Here is a 6,303-nt window from a genome sequence, read left to right on the forward strand (position 1 = left end):
TGAGAATGTGGGTTCAATATTTATGTGCTGCAGTAAATTTATCAAGATTAAAATACCAACTGTTAAGTTTAGGCACCAGGAGAGGTGCTCAGTGGCGTGAGGGCTTTGTGTGTCGGCTATGGAGCCGGCCGTCCAGTCCAGGAGAAGCTGGTTCAAACCCAGCCCGAGTATCTGGTGCATGATATGGGGTTAGAGGAGGTAGTGGGTCAGAGTGGGAGGATGTGGTTTACAGAGGAGGAGGAGGAGGAGGAGGGTGAAAAAATCAATGTAATGATCTCTGTAAAAACAAAATCACTAGTAAGTTTTTTTTACAAAAATTACAAAAAAGTTTTATTAATCTACTCTGACCTCCTCCTACCCTGGCTCCCTCTCCTACTCTGCCCTCCTCCTAATCTACCACCTCCTCCCACCACCCCCCACTCTGACCCTCTCCTACTCTGCCCTCCTCCTACTCTGGCACCCTCTCCTAATCTACCACCTCCTCCCGCCACCCCCTCCCACTCTGAGCTCCTCCTACTCTGGCACCCTCTCCTACTCTGCCCTCCTCCTACTCTGACCACCACCTCCTCCCACTAAAAACTCCTCCTCCTCTAACCCCATATCGTGCACCAGATACTCGGGCAAGATTTGAACAAGCCTCTCCTGGACTGACCGGCCGGCTCCATAGCCGGCACACAAAGCCTCCACGCCACCGAGCATCATCCGCACTCAGCCACTCTCTCCTGGCGCTTTTAACTTTACACTTGGTATGTTAATCTTGATAAATTTACTGCAGCACATAAATATTGAAGCCAGAATCTGAGATGTATCAGTAGATCCTCAAACTGAGAGACTTGAACCCGGGTCCAAGGGTCTATGAGGCAGGCTTCTAACCATTTGAGCCATGCAACTGGACAATTATCAATGCTTTCTTTGAACCTTTGACTATTTAGGTTGGGTTGGGGCATTGAAAATTGCTTGGCCGATGCAAGAATTGAACCCTTGGCCCACAAACTACAGATCAACCATCTAACCGTCTGAGCCACTGCATCAGGCACCTGCTTGAAGTTTGTGAAAACACATTCTCAGATGTATCAGGACGTCCTCTGACTGAGAGACTTGAGCCCAGGGCTAAGATCTCTTGTGAAAATTGTACTCTACATATACAACGTTCGTTAAAAGTGTTCTATTGTCCTTCTGTAGCATAGAGGATAGGCTACAGGTTTCAAGTAGAATGTTCCTGGTTCAAAACCCGCTGAGGTTAGTTTTAAGTTCTCTTGTGAAAATGCACTATAGATGTAGAACATCTGTTAAAAGTAATCCATTGTTCTTCTGTAGTGTAAGGAAATGCTACAGGTCTTCAAACCAGAAGGTTCTTGGTTCAAATCTTGGCAGGCAATGTGTGTCTGGCTGGTACTGGGTTCTCCAGAATAGATGCTATTCAACTACCTTGAATTTTCAATGTCCAAACCCAACGCAAATAGTCAAAGGTTCAAAGAAAGATGAAACGCTTGTCCAGTTGCACGGCTCAAGTGGTTGGAAGCCTGACTCATAGACCCTTGGACCCCGGTTCAAGTCTCTCAGGTCGAGGATGCACATCGGAGAATGTGGGTTCAATATTTATGTGCTGCAGTAAATTTATCAAGATTAAAATACAAACTGTTAAGTTTAGGCACCAGGAGAGGTGCTCAGTGGCGTGAGGGCTTTGTGTGTCGGCTATGGAGCCGGCCGTCCAGTCCAGGAGAAGCTGGTTCGAACCCAGCCCGAGTATCTGGTGCACGATATGGGGTTAGAGGAGGTAGTGGGTCAGAGTGGGAGGATGTGGTTTACAGAGGAGGAGGAGGAGGGTGAAAAAATCAATGTAATGATCTTTGTAAAAACAAAATCACTAGTAAGTTTTTTTTACAAAAATTACAAAAAAGTTTTATTAATCTACTCTGACCTCCTCCTACCCTGGCTCCCTCTCCTACTCTGCCCTCCTCCTAATCTACCACCTCCTCCCACCACCCCCCACTCTGACCCTCTCCTACTCTGCCCTCCTCCTACTCTGGCACCCTCTCCTAATCTACCACCTCCTCCCGCCACCCCCTCCCACTCTGAGCTCCTCCTACTCTGGCACCCTCTCCTACTCTGCCCTCCTCCTACTCTGACCACCACCTCCTCCCACTAAAAACTCCTCCTCCTCTAACCCCATATCGTGCACCAGATACTCGGGCAAGATTTGAACAAGCCTCTCCTGGACTGACCGGCCGGCTCCATAGCCGGCACACAAAGCCTCCACGCCACCGAGCATCATCCGCACTCAGCCACTCTCTCCTGGCGCTTTTAACTTTACACTTGGTATGTTAATCTTGATAAATTTACTGCAGCACATAAATATTGAAGCCAGAATCTGAGATGTATCAGTAGATCCTCAAACTGAGAGACTTGAACCCGGGTCCAGAGGGTCTATGAGGCAGGCTTCTAACCATTTGAGCCATGCAACTGGACAATCTGTACTGCTTTCTTTGAACCTTTGACTATTTAGGTTGGGTTGGGGCATTGAAAATTGCTTGGCCGATGCAAGAATTGAACCCTTGGCCCACAAACTACTGATCAACCATCTAACCGTCTGAGCCACTGCATCAGGCACCTGCTTGAAGTTTGTGAACCCACATTCTCAGATGTATCAGGACGTCCTCTGACTGAGAGATTTGAGCCCAGGGCTAAGATCTCTTGTGAAAATTGTACTCTACATACAGAACGTTCGTTAAATGTATTCTATTGTCCTTCTGTAGCGTAGAGGAAAGGCTACAGGTCTCAAGTAGAATGTTCCTGGTTCAAAACCCGCTGAGGTTAGTTTTAAGTTCTCTTGTGAAAATGCACTATAGATGTAGAACATCTGTTAAAAGTAATCCATTGTTCTTCTGTAGTGTGGAGGAAATGCTACAGGTCTTCAAACCAGAAGCTTCTTTGTTCAAATCTTGGCAGGCAATGTGTGTCTGGCCGGAACTGGGTTCTCCAGAATAGATGCTATTCAACTACCTTGAATTTTCAATGCCCAAACCCAACGCAAATAGTCAAAGGTTCAAAGAAAGCAGAACAATTGTCCAGTAACATGGCTCAAGTGGTTAGAAGCCTGACTCATAGACCCTTGGACCCTGGTTCAAGTCTCTCAGGTCGAGGATGCCCATCTGAGAATGTGGGTTCAATATTTATGTGCTGCAGTAAATTTATCAAGATTAAAATACCAACTGTTAAGTTTAGGCACCAGGAGAGGTGCTCAGTGGCGTGAGGGCTTTGTGTGTCGGCTATGGAGCCGGTCGGTCAGTCCAGGAGAAGCTGGTTCGAACCCAGCCCGAGTATCTGGTGCATGATATGGGGTTAGAGGAGGTAGTGGGTCAGAGTGGGCGGATGTGGTTTACAGAGGAGGAGGAGGGTGAAAAAATCAATGTAATGATCTTTGTAAAAACAAAATCACTAGTAACTTTTTTTTACAAAAATTACAAAAAAGTTTTATTAATCTACTCTGACCTCCTCCTACCCTGGCTCCCTCTCCTACTCTGCCCTCCTCCTAATCTACCACCTCCTCCCACCACCCCCCACTCTGACCCTCTCCTACTCTGCCCTCCTCCTACTCTGGCACCCTCTCCTAATCTACCACCTCCTCCCGCCACCCCCTCCCACTCTGAGCTCCTCCTACTCTGGCACCCTCTCCTACTCTGCCCTCCTCCTACTCTGACCACCACCTCCTCCTACTAAAAACTCCTCCTCCTCTAACCCCATATCGTGCACCAGATACTCGGGCAAGATTTGAACAAGCCTCTCCTGGACTGACCGTCCGGCTCCATAGCCGGCACACAAAGCCTCCACGCCACCGAGCATCATCCGCACTCAGCCACTCTCTCCTGGCGCTTTTAACTTTACACTTGGTATGTTAATCTTGATAAATTTACTGCAGCACATAAATATTGAAGCCAGAATCTGAGATGTATCAGTAGATCCTCAAACTGAGAGACTTGAACCCGGGTCCAGAGGGTCTATGAGGCAGGCTTCTAACCATTTGAGCCATGCAACTGGACAATCTATACTACTTTCTTTGAACCTTTGACTATTTGCGTTGGGTTGGGGCATTGAAAATTGCTTGGCCGATGCAAGAATTGAACCCTTGGCCCTCAAACTACGGATCAACCATCTAACCGTCTGAGCCACTGCATCAGGCACCTGCTTGAAGTTTGTGAAAACACATTCTCAGATGTATCAGGACGTCCTCTGACTGAGAGACTTGAGCCCAGGGCTAAGATCTCTTGTGAAAATTCATACACAACGTTCGTTAAAAGTATTCTATTGTCCTTCTGTAGCGTAGAGGAAAGGCTACAGGTCTCAAGTAGAATGTTCCTGGTTCAAAACCCGCTGAGGTTAGTTTTAAGTTCTCTTGTGAAAATGCACTATAGATGTAGAACGTCTGTTAAAAGTAATCCATTGTTCTTCTGTAGTGTGGAGGAAATGCTACAGGTCTTCAAACCAGAAGGTTCTTGGTTCAAATCTTGGCAGGCAATGTGTGTCTGGCCGGAACTGTGTTCTCCAGAATAAATGCTAATCAACTACCTTTAATTTTCAATGTCCAAACCCAACGCAAATAGTCAAAGGTTCAAAGAAAGCAGAAACAATTGTCCAGTTGCACGGCTCAAGTGGTTAGAAGCCTGACTCATAGACCCTTGGACCCTGGTTCAAGCCTCTCAGGTCGAGGATGCACATCTCAGAATGTGGGTTCAATATTTATGTGCTGCAGTAAATTTATCAAGATTAAAATACCAACTGTTAAGTTTAGGCACCAGGAGAGGTGCTCAGTGGCGTGAGGGCTTTGTGTGTCGGCTATGGAGCCGGCCGTCCAGTCCAGGAGAAGCTGGTTCAAACCCAGCCCGAGTGTCTGGTGCACGATATGGGGTTAGAGGAGGTAGTGGGTCAGAGTGGCAGGATGTGGTTTACAGAGGAGGAGGAGGGTGAAAAAATCAATGTAATGATCTCTGTAAAAACAAAATCACTAGTAACTTTTTTTTACAAAAATTACAAAAAAGTTTTATTAATCTACTCTGACCTCCTCCTACCCTGGCTCCCTCTCCTACTCTGCCCTCCTCCTAATCTACCACCTCCTCCCACCACCCCCCACTCTGACCCTCTCCTACTCTGCCCTCCTCCTACTCTGGCACCCTCTCCTAATCTACCACCTCCTCCCGCCACCCCCTCCCACTCTGAGCTCCTCCTACTCTGGCACCCTCTCCTACTCTGCCCTCCTCCTACTCTGACCACCACCTCCTCCCACTAAAAACTCCTCCTCCTCTAACCCCATATCGTGCACCAGATACTCGGGCAAGATTTGAACAAGCCTCTCCTGGACTGACCGGCCGGCTCCATAGCCGGCACACAAAGCCTCCACGCCACCGAGCATCATCCGCACTCAGCCACTCTCTCCTGGCGCTTTTAACTTTACACTTGGTATGTTAATCTTGATAAATTTACTGCAGCACATAAATATTGAAGCCAGAATCTGAGATGTATCAGTAGATCCTCAAACTGAGAGACTTGAACCCGGGTCCAAGGGTCTATGAGGCAGGCTTCTAACCATTTGAGCCATGCAACTGGACAATCTATACTGCTTTCTTTGAACCTTTGACTATTTGCGTTGGGTTTGGACATTGAAAATTGCTTGGCCGATGCAAGAATTGAACCCTTGGCCCACAAACTATGGATCAACCGTCTAACCGTCTGAGCCACGGCATCAGACACCTGCTTGAAGCTTGTGAACCCACATTCTCAGATGTATCAGGACGTCCTCTGACTGAGAGATTTGAGCCCAGGGCTAAGATCTCTTGTGAAAATTGTACTCTACATACACAACGTTCGTTAAATGTATTCTATTGTCCTTCTGTAGCGTAGAGGAAAGGCTACAGGTCTCAAGTAGAATGTTCCTGGTTCAAAACCCGCTGAGGTTAGTTTTAAGTTCTCTTGTGAAAATGCACTATAGATGTAGAACATCTGTTAAAAGTAATCCATTGTTCTTCTGTAGTGTGGAGGAAATGCTACAGGTCTTCAAACCAGAAGGTTCTTGGTTCAAATCTTGGCAGGCAATTTGTGTCTGGCCGGAACGGGGTTCTCCAGAATAGATGCTATTCAACTACCTTTAATTTTCAATGTCCAAACCCAACGCAAATAGTCAAAGGTTCAAAGAAAGATGAAACGCTTGTCCAGTAGCATGGCTCAAGTGGTTAGAAGCCTGACTCATAGACCCTTGGACCCTGGTTCAAGTCTCTAAGGTCGAGGATGCACATCGGAGAATGTGGGTTC

The sequence above is a fragment of the Limanda limanda genome, chromosome 23 (genome assembly GCF_963576545.1).
Source record: "Limanda limanda chromosome 23, fLimLim1.1, whole genome shotgun sequence".
In the NCBI taxonomy this organism is placed as follows: Eukaryota; Metazoa; Chordata; class Actinopteri; order Pleuronectiformes; family Pleuronectidae; genus Limanda; species Limanda limanda.